Below are 16,277 nucleotides of genomic sequence, written 5' to 3'. Positions count from 1 at the left end.
ATGAAGCAGATGAAGCCAAGATGTAGTTATTAGATGCATTACATCTTTAGCACATCATCTGTAAAAATGTCCAGGGTAAACTAACGCTCCAGGGGAAACCTGACCTTTAAGAGGCTCCCTAATACTACATCTAAATTAATGTCAGTGACAGGCACTTCAATCTAAAATAGCAGGGTTCTTTCGTTCTATCTACACTATCTATTCATCCATTTATTTGTGTGTAAATGTGTGTGCACATAAATGAATTCATGTCACTCTGGCACTGGGGGAGTGGGTAAGGAACAAAAGGAGCTCCTAGATTTTGGATTCCTATTCCTTACTTCTATGCATATTATTCATTTTGGAAGACTGATTCAGAATCTTTTCAGCGTAAAAAATGTTAGCAAAATTAATTTTTTACAGTAACTAAACCTACTTCTCCAAAGTATCATCCGAATACTGCAAAATAAACATGCTTGAACTAGAGCAGGACAGAACTCTTGCAGCAATCTATAACCAGCAATGCTGAATTCGTTTTAAAGAGCTGGGCTGGGCTCTGACATGACTGGTGGCCAAGATAAAAATCATAATTGAGATCAGTTTTGCCTTTTGAAAACAAAACATTGCAAATAAATTCAGTAGAAGACGCATTTCTGCCTTGGGGGAAAAGAAACAAACAAACAATACACTGCAAAATTCTGATAATGGAATAATTCTATGGCAGTTAGCCAAATCAGTGCTAACTATGGTGGCCCAACCTTCACCCACTTCTATTTTTCATTCCATTTTGGAGGTTTTATGATCAAGGTGGTAAGGGTTTACGATCAAGGGGGTAAGGGTTTATGATCAAGGGGTGAGGCAACTGCAAAGTAGGCACTCTGCTGCCCTTCTTGCAGGCTTCTTAGGATGCTCTTCCTCCCTTGCCAACACCTCAGAGAGGACCGAGCCTACCAAGACCTGCAGTCCTCTGCCCCTCCGCTCCTCACAGACAACTACGTAATTGTGTTTCCAAGAGTTATATCTTCATGCAATAGAAGCTGAAGTCTGTACCTTGATGCAAAGGATTTAAGCCTTGCACTGAAATGAGGACAATCACATTAACCAAATCCTAGTGAACTACAATTGCTAAGTCCTTTCACATTTTGTTGATCAAGAACCCTTTTATTGGAACATTTTTCTTTTCAAACCTCAGGTGGGTAATAAACTATCCTCTAATTGGTCTTTATGCAATGAAGAGCTACCTTGCATTTTAGCTATTTTATGCGTGGTTATATTTTCTTACAAAGACACAATTGATCAGGAATTACCATAATCCCACACAGAGAAGCAGTCCTAGAAGCACTAAGTGCATAAAACATTAATGTCAGCAATGCAGACATGACAAGTTTCAACTCTCCTTTCAGCTAAACAATCTGCCTCTTTCATACTAACATCAATGTTCAGCCCATGGGCTATATAAACATTGTCAAACCTGGTTTCAATATAGAGAGCACATTAATGTTCCCACTAATATACATTTCCCAGTAACCACCCTATTAGATTGCTCAGTTCAAACTCCATGACATATCCCATAACATATCAGACAGTTCAGATTCACGAGCTCAGAAGATACAGATATCGTGAGTATTTAAAAAACTTTTTTGTGTGTGTACTCAAGAGCCCTGCTAGTACAACAACCCCCATGAGGCTCTCAAGAAAATATGCCTGTGTGAAACACAGCCCTTTTCTGTTTGTTTGGGGTTTTTTTAGGTGATGGTCTTTCACTCACTTCTTCACGTAGCCTAAGTAAAAGGGTAGAAAAATAAAGAGATGCTGTTCAGAGGGGATAATCCTTTCTGTAAGCTCAGATAGTGCATCTGAGACCAGTGGATCCAGCGACAAATCTCTTAACTTTTCCCAAAAGCACGCCAGTGAGTGGCTACTAAGTTTAATGTACGTGATGTAGAAGTTCCCTGGCTTCGTCCACGAAAGATGCTCTGTTATAAAGCAAGACCCTATTCCAGACACACGAACTTTGCCTTTTGCCTGGTACTTGGTAATGGCACAGCAGTATCAGTCCTAGGGTAAATGGATGTGCAAAGCCTCCACGCTGCAAGGTAACCTCATGCGAGCCTCCTTAACCAGCCTATGGTCCCACAAAGCACAGTGCACCTACTGTACAAGCAGTGTGCTACAGACAACATTACTGTGGTCTCCCTTGTCAGCCTGGGTTATAGGGTGGTTTACTACAGGCTGGGGACCAATATACTAGGAGTTCACACTTCCAATTTTCACGTTCAGCAGCTGGAAAGAAAATATCCTCAGCCAGAAAGTTCATTAACCTGGAGATTTTCCATGGCCAGGCTGCCTCTCTATTGCAGTAAGATGCAATTTTACATTTGGGTTACGATATTTTGAAGTACTTAATGTAGCTGGAAGCCAACAAATACCAGCTAACCTTACCACTGAGCCTGACAGCGTGTTGTGCAAAATATATCCACGTTGAAATAACATGACTTTAAAATTGTTTATGCTTAACACAGTGAAATTAAACGCACAGAGTCAGACACACTAACTTCTACGTTATTGAGTTAACACTTAATACCTTAAAGAAGTGAGAAACAGGAAAGAGATTTAGGGATTTAGAGAGCAGCAGGGAATTACCATAAAGCCATCTGATTTCTTAGAAGGAAAAGAATCAAAGTTGAAAGTGAAATTGAATTAATCCCAGAAATATGTAATGCATGCCCCCCACTAATCAGACTATGGGGAGCACTCAACATAGATAGAGGAAGGTCCAATCAACCTTTAGAAGAAACAATATCCACTCTGAAGTCCTCTGACTCTTCCGGGTTCACTAAATTTGACCCAGAATACATAAATCTGGACAGGCACTGATCTCATAGGGCAGATCCTAAGAAGGTGTAAATCAGAGCAACTCCACTGACTTCAAAAGTCTGCCGAGTCTCTGGCTCCAGATGTCTGTGTGCAGTCATGAATTCCTGATTTCCACTTTAACACAGCTAGAAGAGCAGTAGGGGCTAAAAAAGTTGTTGCAGTTGTTGTTAGGTAAAAAATTAATTAAAACACTAATTAAAATTAATAGCTGAAAATATTCTATATATTCTGATTAGCAGTTGAGATTTATCCCATACATTTAGGTTCAAAGTAATTTTGCTTTGGGCTTCAAAGCTCACTTTTAACTTCAGCCAGCTTCCACTGTCAAGTTTCCAGGATAAAGTTTAATAATGTTTACTATTAAAAGTTAAGCCATTAACGTATACTGCACACTTTTTCATGTACAGTGCGCCTACTGAAATGCAAGTCTTCAAAAGCAATGATCTGAATATTGTACTATGTCAGTCAAAAGAAGGTCTGGCCCGAATATTCCAGTCAGAGCTATTTCAACCATTCAACAATCCAATTACTCATACTACGTTAGACCTTCCAACGCCATGAATGTAAACTGTTTACACTCAGGCAGATAGGGCTGTATTGATAGAGTTGTACATCGTGAATAATTTTGTCAAAATATAGTGTTTCAAATATAATTGCCAGGAGAGATGTAACATGTAGGTTTGCAGCCTCAAGTGGGATTGTCTGGCACATACGTGGGTGCAGGCTACACATTAACATGTGCCATTTGGATTAAACTTGATGCAAGACAATAACATTGGGACTGAGTACTATCCCCTCATACATAGGACTCTCTAAAATTTGAAATAAACCAGAATAAATTAATGTGGAATAAATTCACTGGCATCATGTAGCACGTAAGTGATTTCTGAAGATGCTACTATTAGCAAGTCTGTATAATTAATTTTGGAAGATAACAACTACTTTTTCTTTCTTTCTCAGATCACATAAATGAACACACCCTGCAAGGCCTTCTAAATATGCCTGAGAAGTATTTACTCTAACAGATCCCCAGAAATAGGCTTCCAAGATCCCTACTGTGGCTCCACTACTTCTGAAGAGTATGAAGAAAAGAAGAGCAGCCTGAAAAATGGGGGTTAGAAAGTGCTCTTCCTACAAATTCCTCCGTCTCAACGGAAGCAACATTTCAAGTGCTTTCTGCCTGAATCAATGAAGAATGAGTTCAACCTTGCCATCACCAATTGATCTTTCTGAAATTTGGGTTCAATTCACCTTGCATCACACCCTCCTATTCTTCCAAGAATTGCAGCAGAATCCTGTGATAAAAATGCAAAAAGAATTAAACACACACGCCCGAACAACAGGCCAGCATACATTGAGTCTGTCTGGTGAATCACACCGAGTTCTCACATAACCATCTCTGAAGTTTTGGTTCCCCTACTAACCTTGTGCATAGTAAGCTGGATGAACTTTGATGAAAAATGAAGCAAAGTGCTGGACGTACTATTTTTGACAAGGTCAGGATATAAGACCCATGCAAGAGAAAGAAAAAGAGGATACTGCACCTAGACACCTGCCTGGGTAGGATACAGAGCCAAACGCTGAGGAGGTTGGGAGGTTTTGCCCAAAACCTGTTGTCTCCCCAAGCAGGAATCTGCTACTTTTTAGATTCTCTGGGAACAGAAGGAAACCGTAATGTGTAAGTGTAAGCAAGTATGAAGAATCCAACCCTGTTACTGAATTAGGATCCTCTAATAACTGATGAATGCTATTGCCTCATTTCTTATTATTTTACTGGAGACCATTTCCTTGAAACGGTAGCGTAACAACCCAGAAATTCATCAGCTCAGTGTAATAGCCAATTTTTAAAAAGACACCTACTGTCATCATCTTTTCTCCTGTATTTGGCCATTTAAATCCAGCATTGGGGGTTTCCCTCCCACACTTAGTACCTACGTACCGCTCTAAGCAGCATCATACAATCTCCTGCTGCCGCACCGCTTGGAGACCTGGAGGATCCACAGGCAGGAGTAATCCGGGTTACCTAATCCATAGTGCAATTCATTCCATTTGGGTGGCTGAGAGAGAGCGCTCACTTTCAATTTAAATCATGATTTTGCCTCACACAGTTTCTTTCCTGCCAAAATGCCACTTCTGAGGTGCCACCAGCAACGCCTGTTGAGTAATGGAGACCACCGTGCTTGGGGCAGGCAGAAAACTGAACGCTCCTCTGTGCCGTGCAAACATGCCTGTTGGCATAGATCACACACTTGGAGAGGCAAAGCTGACTGCAAGCTGCTGAGCCACTTCCCTGTGAATCATTTTTATTTCTGTGGCTTGACTCCTAAGTTTCCTTTCCCTCTCTTTTCAAATTGATGCTGTAATATGGTCACACTGTAGAAATCTGTGTCTCGGTAGGTACAATATTCTGCAGAGCCACGGAGCCCTCTGATATTTAGGAGACTGCTTCTGATTCATCAAGGCTTCCTTGATGACTTACAATGGCTTGGGCAGGTCACAGGGTGCAGGCTGCAATTTCCTTCGCTTTTTTATTTGTATTAATCAGGAGTTTGGGGACTGTCTATCTCTGGGTTTCCTGGCCGGCTCCAGGCATCACTGCATCACCAGCGGCACCTGGTGGGACCGGTCAGGCCTGGAAAACACCACTGGTCTACGTTTCAGACAGCGCCCAGACATTCATAACAAAAGGAAAATTAGCATCATTTTGTTCCTGCAGGTTGATCCAACATCTGTTGATGTGAAAAGTTCAGAATTAATATCACTGAACCTTACCCTGGTATTTCACTACAGAGATGCAAAATGCTGGAACAGACTGAAGTGCAAGCCACATCTTAGAAACAGCCTGCAACCAGAGGGATCCAGAAGATGCACCACACAGCACCAAAATGAAAAAAAAAATAAAAAATCTGACAAATAACCCATCTCCAAGGCCTCTCAACTTTTGATTCATTAGCTAACATTAAAAATTTATTAAATTATATTAGAAGTAAAGCCCTGTTCAGCCAGCCACATGTATTCTAGCAACTGAGTGACATGTTGAGCCCTTTTCTTTTGATTACTGACTTCAATCTCATCATTTTTATTTTATGGGACGCAAAGCATCAAATTCAGCTTCAGAAATACAATGTTGAAAATATAGTGGCCAATAAATGTTTCATCTTTTTCACAAACTAGACCTTAAAGAGCTTCAGTTATTTATTTTTATAGCTGCGGCATACATATGTGTATGACACTATAAAGGATACTGATCTCTGAAGACCTCAGATTATCTTAAACTCCAGAAAATCAATATCAAATCCTGTGTTTATGGTACTTTTCATTATTTATTTTAGAGCCTAAGAAAGTGGACAGTGGAGGCTGCCAGTTTTGCGGAAAAAGAACCTAGCAAAGTTGCGGTCAGATTTGTAGGTCAAACACTACATTACAAAAGAAACCATTTACCCCAACAGCTGAAACCATTGGGTTCATCATAAAAAAAATAATATTTTTGCTAAAAGTCTGTACACTATTACTATGCTTCATCTAATTACTTTAGTCCTTACACTACGGCCAACGCCAAGGGTGTTCAAGGAGTTTAAGGGCTTCCGCACAGGTACAGCTGCCTTCAAGGGACACTAGTAGCAATTAGTAGATTGAAGCTGGAGGAGAGGCTGTTGCTACAATGTCCAGATGCTCGTTTGTGCATTTCAGCATACATGCAAACAAATACCAGCCGTGTTAGACTGGGCTGGCTGCTTTCAAGACTACCAGTTCCTGATTAAGTTGAAAAAGTGCAAGTTCCTGACACACATGAGAAGAGGGGGAAAAGGAAAGAAGGAGGAATAAAAGAAAATTTCAGAGAGCTTTATTCCTTGAAAACACTTGGATGGAGGGAACATGAAAAGATAAAAGTAAGGAATTTTCTCTCAATAAAACCCCCACCCTTTAAATTACGGTTGATGAGCTAACTGAAGAAGCAAACTCCTGAGTTAGGTCTACATTAAGTATAATTTTAAATCCCTTATGAACTTAACCGGGTTGATTAAGAACAAGAAGAAATAAAGTCTTAAGTTAAGGAGTGCACAAATTAAACTACAGAAATACTAACTCAAAAGGCAAAAAAGGCCATTAAAGTGAAAAGGGTTCTTACTATCCCTGTCTGTGCTTGACATACATTTTAGGACCAATCTGTCACTGCTGTAATGATTCTGGCACCCTTTTCACATATCTGAAATAAAACATTTAAAAGACAATTCTTACTGTAAGCATCTCTCTTTTCCCCTTAATTCTTCATACCAACATTAAAATGTTATAGAAAAGCAGTGTTGTTGCTACACAAAATGACTGTATACTCTTTATATGAAATATTGTGATCTATTCTTGTGACAAGCACGAAGTATGGATATGAAGAATTGTTAGAATGATTACAGGCACTGGAAGAGTCCTGCAGGGTAGGGACTAGAAACACTGATGGGAATCCTTTTAGCTTAAAGATGAGATATCTAATAGAAGGCATGTCTGAGGTTTGAGAAACAAGACAAGATACATTAGACATTCCTATTTATAACATATAATTAATTTGTGGAATGCACTGCTACCACACCGCACTGACATCAAAAGCACAGCAGGATTCAGATAAGGTTTAGATAGATAACATGAAAATGAAGTGTTACATCAGAGGGGATTTAGGAAACACAAGGGATTTAAGCCCTTTTGCTACACAGCACAGACCAAAGTCTAATTGACAGGATTAAACAGAAAATACCATAATGTGAATGACATTTCAAAGTTTATTGTAGGGTTTTCTACACTTTAGTCTGAAATACCCAGCTCCAGCCTGTCTCAAGAGAAAGGACAGTGACTTAGATGGACCACTGGTTTGATCTGGTATGGCAACTCCTATATTCTTATGTTCCTATCAGATAATGCGCAGTAACTAGAGTGACAATGGATGGGTATCCATCCTAGGAAAAAAAATATTCTATCATTCTACTTCTCAGTGCACTGAACTGGATTATGTTAGGTTAAGTGTTGTCACACTGAATAATCTCAGGCTATATCACTTCTCCAAAGACACAACTCAGTATAATGTGTAGGACAGTGCACTCAAATTTGCTACGGATCTGAACTGAGATTGAGAAACTATAAAAAATAAAAAAAAAAAAAGAAACACCATAAACTTCAAATCTAGTGAAACCTACAGCACCTACAACAGTAGTAAAAACTACATTAGAATACTTTTAATTTAAAATGCTCTTCAATTTCGGAAATAAAAATTGCTCAAAGATATAAAAAACCTGCCTCTCCTCACCCTATCTAACTTCATATCATCACAAACTGTGTTTAACGTCAAAGAAATTCAAGGGCATTAAAACAGTTGAGAGTGTAGGAGAAAACCACAGACCCCTTAGCTTCTTGGAAAAAGTAATCATAATCGGTATATGTTAAAAATTCATTACATTGAATTAAAGCATATCAGGTTTTTTATATAAGATGTGAGAAGAAGCTACCACAAGAGTCGGAAGTGGGAGTCTCAAGATTTCCCCACGCCTTGGAAACCAAGGGTTGGTTTCTCTAACTTGGCTCATCCCACAGGACTGAAGGTACAATCTGCCTCAGCTTTTTTCAAGATCACCATGATTTTTCATTGAATGTAAAAAGAGTAGGAAAAGAGAAGACTCGCGTGCCTACAACCCACATCGTGTGTTCATCAAATGTTCAATGATCAAATGTTCATCCCTCTGCATGAATGATTGTGTCTGCTATTCTTACTCCTCCTTCTTATTTATAGCTGCTAATTACAATTTTGAATAATTTTGTAAAGGTTGCTTTGCCAAACAGTCATCTTTGCTGATCTTAAAATTTAATTTTAAGCATGACAACAACCATGGGCAAAAATAAAAAAGGGAGGAAGAAGAGACAGGGCAACAGAACGTTGGGTAAAAGGCAAAACTCCCAGCAACAAGATTACACAGCATCTCAAAACTGATGGGATCTGAGCGTATGCATTTCTGTGGCTAACGGTGGTGTTTTGTGTTTGTTTTTTTTTTAAAACAAACTAATTTAGTTTATTCCATATATAACACCAAAGAAGTGATACACAAATGAAAATAAGACAGTGAGTCAGGAGAAAGCTATCATTATAATTACCACAGATACAGTGACCTTGCACAAAACCAACACATTGCACTCAAAAGCCTGGTAAAAGAATGCTCAGTTATCAGCCTCTGCCTTCCACCCGATATAGTACGAAAGACATCCCAAAAAGTCATGACTTTCAGCTGCTAGTTCCTTACCATCAACCATTTCGTAGGTGCTGTGAGATGGATGACCAGAGCCACCGCAGACCAAGCCTGGGGCTTAGCCTGCTCATCCCAGGAGGCCAGTGGGTCACTCAGTCTGTTGTCCTACCCAGATCCCTTTACTGCTGTATCCCACTCACTTCCCAAAGACTCCCAGAAACTTATTCTGGGTAAGTATTTTAACTGGCTCTGGCATTTGCTTTTAAGTTCAGGGCACAGATTTGCCAAGCTGACTACCTAAGGCAGCGCAGCTACATTAACGTCGGATACTCTCCAAATCCTACTCAGTACTTCTGAAACCTAGGTACTTTGTAAAAAGTTAATTCTGAATTAGCCAGCCATAGCTGACAACATTAAAACTATCAATACTATTCCCTTAGTCTCTAGGTCCAAATTCTCTCATGACTTACAGTATTGCCTCCAAAAACACCTACCAAACCCCTCCAAACGCCATCCTCTGGTCATTCATGTTACGTGTTTAGATGAACCCTCTCGTGCCCAACTAACCCAGATCCTCAGCTATCCTTAGTGACTTTGAATGCACATACCTCCAAACGGAAGCCGAGCAGGGCACGAGCAGAGGACACTTCTGCGTGTGAAGGGACCCTTGTCTTGACGACTACCCAACCCCGCAGGCTGCAGGCAGAGTGGTGCAAACACAGCGTGGACATCCTAACCACTGTCCCGCAGGGCTCTGAAGGCAGAGAAGAGAGGTCCGATGGTGGGCTGTCCCCAGGATGATGGTTAAGTGGATGTGGATACCAGTGAGGAGGAGCCCCGCATGAGCCATACCCTGCTGTCCACCTCCCTCCTTCCAGGTACCCCATGGTCTTCTACCTGGGCAGCCCTATCTTCTCAAAGGTACAAACATAACATCTAATTACATGCAGATAGCTACTCACATGTCTGGGAGCTTGCAGAATTGAGACCTGGGTCGTTATTTTAGTGTTGGCTTTTTAAGTTACAAAATTAAAGCAGGAATTTGGAGACTTGATAAAAGAAGAGATAATGGGGTTTTGCCAGCCCATGCAGCCCCATAGCTAACAAGTCTCAGCAATGAGATTTCTAATTTGGCTTGTCATATGTTTATACAGAGGTTCTCCAAAAGTATCTGGAGATCTGATGTTAGACGGCTCCACATGCTTTGAGAATCCCCATATCACGCACAACGGGGTTTGATTTTAAAATAATAGTTCCGTATTATTATACAATTCCCAACAATTTACTGCAGAATTAATGATGTTTATATAGCTCTTTCATTACCTTCTAAGGCAAACAGGTCAATACTAGTTCATACAGCAAGCGCCAAGAATTATTTCCAAGGTGTAATTTAGCAGTCACCGCTCTCAAACGGCCGCGATCCTTCCCATTTTCCGCCACGGCAGCACTGCCATTTTGACCAGCCCCACGCTGCCTTCGCTCTGCAATGCTGCGAGTAGTTCGCAAACAAACAACAAAATGCTGCTGGCACCATCTGCTCCTTGGAAACCTGCCAAGCAGCCTCCAAACCACAGAGAGGAGCCTGTGTGGGGATTTACTCTGTACCCATCCTTTCTGGAGGTTCAGCTTTTGCCGCTGTCCTCAAGTAGCCCTCCCAGCAGCTGTAGATAGAGCTCTGAGCCTTTTACGGGAAAAAATCTGCAGTCTATTAACAATTTCCATCATACTCATTGAGATGACCTCGTCTCCTCAGTTACAGCACATCTACGTCGCTGGGTCTGCAAAGAGCCTAAATCACAGAAGAACATTTTGTCCTCAGTAGTTACAGCCAACATGAACCTTGCGAAAACAAGTAGCAGGTATAAGAGGAATATTTTGCCAGCCACTGAAATGCAGCCACTTTTGAGAAGAGCACAGCAGATCTTAAGCACGCAGTGACATACATCAGCATTTCAGAGATGGAGAGGGGCTATGGCATATAACTTTCGTAATGAACAGTAAATAGATGGGAAGTCTGAAAGGATGATGTCTCCAAATTTGGTCCAGACACTAGAGATAACAAACTGCCTTATGAAAATGTTAAAAGATCTTTTTACCACGTTAAGACATCTCAATATTGGAGGGGGAAAATAAAAAAAGAGAAAAAAAAAAAAAGAAAAAAGGGGGGGAGCATGCTGTAGGGCTACAGGTTTTTTTTTGAAAGAGTATCTTCCATAAATGGCATACTGAGATTGCTAACATTTATCTGAAATGCAGTTTATTGATTTATCATAATCAATAATAACCGCTTTATGATACCATGAATGCACATTTCACCTCTTTTATACTTACTTGCAATTAATCCACACAGAGCATAATTTTTTATCCTACTGTTTTTCATACCATAGCTTGGTTTTTTTTACTACGACTGGTATTGCATTGCTAATGCTTCTGCAAGGCTCTATTTGCTGTAGCTCTTGGCTGCCTGTGTACAATGGCAGCAGGCACTGGCTTCAGTGCTGTGACATATCTATTTAATTAACCCAGCTGTTGTATCTACAGTGTGAAGTACCATAGCGATGGTGGAAAGCGGGACTCATAAAAAACAAAAAAAAATTGCAAATGAAACACAAATAAAGTCTGCTGTAAAAAAATACAGATAAACACATTCCTGTCTCTTTTGATAGGTCTCTACTACTCAGTTAGATACCATACAGTATCATAGAATACTTTTAGAAGTACTGTTTCATATTTTAAATTCGCCTCCTTTATCTTGAATAAAATCAGCAATTCATCTGCATGTGAACAAAATCAGACCATGTACTTGAAATAAAATAAAAACATTCAAATAATAATTTCCTAGTGGCAATGTGTTTCTACCTATGTTTCTACAGTGTCCATTCCTACAAGTGGTTCTGCATATCTTGGCATAAGATATAAAGCAGGAACATCCCCCAGTGCAAGCGGATACTGCCTCTTCCTTGAATAATACTAAAACCAACCAACCAAATTAGTCTGTTTATCGAGCTGCCATTTTGCAGCACTCTGAAGAAAAAAAAACAAAACAAAACAAAAAAAGGATTCATTGAGGTTGAGAATTACACACCCTTTGCACAGGAACACTACATAATTTAGAAAATATCTCCTGCCTATATAGCATAGCTCTTGTGTCTACTGTCATTAAAAAACTATGTAATATAAATATAGATTTAGCCTAGCTTTATATACACTCTTACACACATGTATAGCTAGACAAACAGACAGATACAAGGTAACTTGCCTGCAAACTTCGAGTGGAACCAAAATGACAAATTTCTACCTACCACAACAATCTTGCTTTATCTTTTACAGTCAAGATTCAGGTGAAGAAATCCTACATTTGTATTTTACTTTCAAAAGTGTCTCAACAATGGAGTTTTCCTGCCATACTTTACCTAGGGTACCTAGGCAGAAGTCTGTAAACCAAGAGAGATGCACCTAAATCTATTTCTGGTGTAAGACAGAACACAAACCTCGAAGCCAATTAACTGCAAAGAAAAACATTCTGATTGAAGCTGATTTTCAAGGCACTCAAGAGACTGCATCCCTTCCAAGTAAGAGCAGAGGGAACGATACAAACAGAAAAATTTTCTATTAAAGCCCAGCCTACAAATGCAGACCTAGAAATGCACTGACCTTTCCTGTGACCCTTTTAGAAGAGTGACTTTTACAAAGTCTTTGGTTTTGCAAGTACAGCATTTTAGGGCATTTCCCAAACCCACAATACACTTCATAGCTCTTCCCTGAAACAAGCCAATCTACGCAAATATTTGAAGACTATTTTCTTCATTCTCACAGTTTGAATTCACTGCAGTTCACCTTCAGCAGTACCTTCTTATAAGACGATGCTGAAAGGAAAGTTCTGATGTCTCGTTCAACTTCTTTGGGACTACTGCTACACAACACGTCAGTCCACTAAATCACGCAATGCAGAATCTCCAGAAGACATTTACAACCTTTACTTTAACCAAACTGACTGACTGGGTCTGTAAATAAGGGGTAAACTCTCACTCAGTTATTCAGACTGGCACATCTGCTAACAACGGATCTCCCAACTGTTAAATCCCAAAGTTACACTTTCAGTTAGATACAGTGGGAAAAATCCTTCTCATGAGGATCATGTTCAACAACAGCACTAATGGGTCTCATTATTCTTAATAGTTTGTAGGAAGATACAATAGTGATCCCAAAAACCAAGAAAGCAGTGGAAATATCAGCTCCTCAGAGCTTTCTCCTTTGTCTCCACTGACTACTGTTTAGCATTCTTCACTACTTGAGGACTCCGGCAAAAACACTAGGACCAAATCTAGCTGCAAATAACTAGTCAGCATCAAGAAACCGGAATGCTTGATTTATCTCAGCACCCAAAATCTGCAGTCAAATCAAACCTCTGATTTGTGTCTGCAATATTTGTTTACCATTGCTGGGCTAGGGGAAAAAAAAAAACAACCAAACCAAAACACTTCTAAAAGTAAGTTGGTTATAGATTTTATAGAAGACATTGTGTGATATAATCTTCAGCATGAATCACTAAGAGCAAAGATGAAAACAAAAATTAAAATCAAGTTAGCAAAACATTTTGCTTATTGTGACTAAAGATTTTGAATCATTACTTTTTCTAAACCAATTCACTCACTTTAGTTGAAACTGGCAGAATAAAAAGTTAAAAAAAAAAAAAAGACTGCTGTAAGTGCCAGTAAAAATTCATGAAGAAAGTATTAAAAAGTAAATAAATCAGAAGAGGGGTAATGAAGATTCTTGCATACATGCAGAAATTTTCAAGGACAAAGAAAACAGTAGCATTAAACTGAACTACTGCACCTTTCTCATTATGTACCCTTAACAAGGCAGCAACCGGTGGTTAGTTCAAGACAAGCAACATCACTGATGCTGAGTCAATTTCACCTTAATTTTAGTTTTTCATCCCATCATTTCCTTGCCTGGGTATTTCAAACAGGTTTCCCTTCTGCAGAATTGCAAGGAAGTATTCTTTTCCTTTCTTGTTATTTTTTTTGTATTTGTCCTACTTAGTTGCAAATGAAGCATTTGCGGCTTAACTCTAGATCAAACTCAAGTTACTCTTTGCTGCCTGACCCCAATTCAAGCTGAACCTACAACAGTACACTCATTTTTTTTTCCTGATGCAGGGTTCCATCAGTGAAGAGTCAGGCATCGTAGACCCTCATTCTCCCTTGTCTGCTCCACATTTCATCACACTGGCAGAATTAGTACCAAAATGGGGAACTACCAGAGGAATACCCTCCTGTATACTCTTTTCCAGTATTTCTTAAAATAATGTGTAGATAATCTATCCTACTACAGTAATTCCTAAGTAGGTCGCTGCATTTTAGAAGCAAACCACAATGCCTCTGCATTCCTCAGTGATAGGAAAAGGTACCTTCCTGAGCCCGAGGACAGTGCGACTGGTTCATCCCGTTACTGCTGTATTGTCATGCAATAACCTACCCCCCTTCCACCAGGGCGCCATAAATCAGGCCTCGCATTCAGGGAGGCTGTAAAACCATCAATGGCAGATAGCCTGCATCCAGCTAAGGTCTAGTGAGAGTGATCTGAAAACTAACAGCAGGAAACTTTACCGCTGTCATCTGCTATGCACAAGGCGAGCCCAACCTTTCCGATACACGGGGCTGACGTCTACCCACGAGGAGGCTGAGGTGTAACCTTTCCACTTCAGAGGCCTCCCTCGGCCTTCACTTTTATCAGCTCCAGTGCAATATTTTCAAAACCTCCCCCTGGGTGATGTCCTTCAAGCCTTTTCTAGGTATCCAAGCCTCAAATTCGATTTTCCTCCTTTTATTCTCCTGATTCTTCAAAGATCATTCCAGAAACCTGATTTGATTAGAAGTCTCTCTTAACGTAAGCAATTCATCCTCACACACGCAGAGCTGTTGATTCACCTTTTCTTTAATTTCATTTCACCCAGCTTTCATTTGAGCTATCTCAATTTTAACCTCTGTAAAAGCTCCATCTACCTTGTTTACTGTTTCTTGGATTTGAAAGATCTCCTCCATTAAGTCCTTAAGCGACAACTCCGTGGCTGTTTTTGGCTCCAGCTGTTTGTCAGGGGAGGTCAGCCACCGCCTCGGTCTTTTATTTGTCTGGAGCAACATTCAAATTGTTTTCAGAGCAATTGTTTTCTTCCCATTTTCTGCCACCGCTGCTCGAAAATAATAACACATTACCTCATTTCTAAGGAAGGCTTCATCTCTTTACCTCATTATCAAGGGCAGGGAGCAAGACCGTTTCAGAGGTGGGTACCCCGCACAAATTTCCTCGAGTCTTGCTTGAGGACTACAAGTGCAGTAACAATTAAAAGTTATTTTCTGCACGCATACTGCGTCCTGCAGGAGAGCGCTTGAGGCTGGTCAGAAAATTCACCTTCTTAACATCCTGCTAGACAGGTAAGTATTAGATCTTATGAAAAGAAAACTGGTAGCAAAAATACTGCATTAAAACTTACACACAAAAATAAGCTTTCTTTCTTTATTTATTTATTTCTTTTCAGCTCAGGTTAGCAGGATCAGTTCCTCAGCCGTACAGGAAGCCTGGGGCAGATCTGGAAGTAGAAGGTTTCCTGCCTTGATATGGAGTTGCCAGACTATCTTCTCTCCTCGAAACACATACAAAATGTGCTCAAAGGAAACCAGCTAACGCACGGAACTGATGGAAGAGTAGTTTTAGATCCGAAAAGAGCTTTTCTCAAACAAACCTTTATACTGTGGTCTACTATTTCACGCATCAGTCAGTCGACAAGGAAGATACAGGGACTTAAGAAGTGCAGTCAGGTGGGGGGTTTGTTTGTTTGTTTTCTAAAAGAATATTTACTTTAAAGCATAGCCCAGCTGTACAAAACTCACCTGAAAATTAGCATATTTTAGATTAATATTTTATATTTCTAAAAAATCTAGATTTCTTTTTTAAATTATGAGCACACTGTTCCCTCCCCCCACATGCACAAAAATGATCACATTGAGATTTACGCGCTACCATTCACACACAAAAAAATGCAGACCACTGAAATTCATATCATTTAGGATGGGATTCACCCAGCTAAGTGCTAGCTAACTACAAGCTAGTCAAAAAGTGTAGACTCCCTCCCCAGCCAGCCTGCCCTCCCAGGGAGAATGTATCCCACCTCTATAGGACACTTTTCTTCAGATG

Source organism: Charadrius vociferus, unplaced genomic scaffold, assembly GCF_000708025.1.
Source record: "Charadrius vociferus isolate BGI_N301 unplaced genomic scaffold, ASM70802v2 scaffold303, whole genome shotgun sequence".
NCBI classification, from domain to species: Eukaryota; Metazoa; Chordata; class Aves; order Charadriiformes; family Charadriidae; genus Charadrius; species Charadrius vociferus.
The sequence above is the reverse complement of the archived record's forward strand: the minus strand, read 5'-3'. Positions refer to the sequence as shown.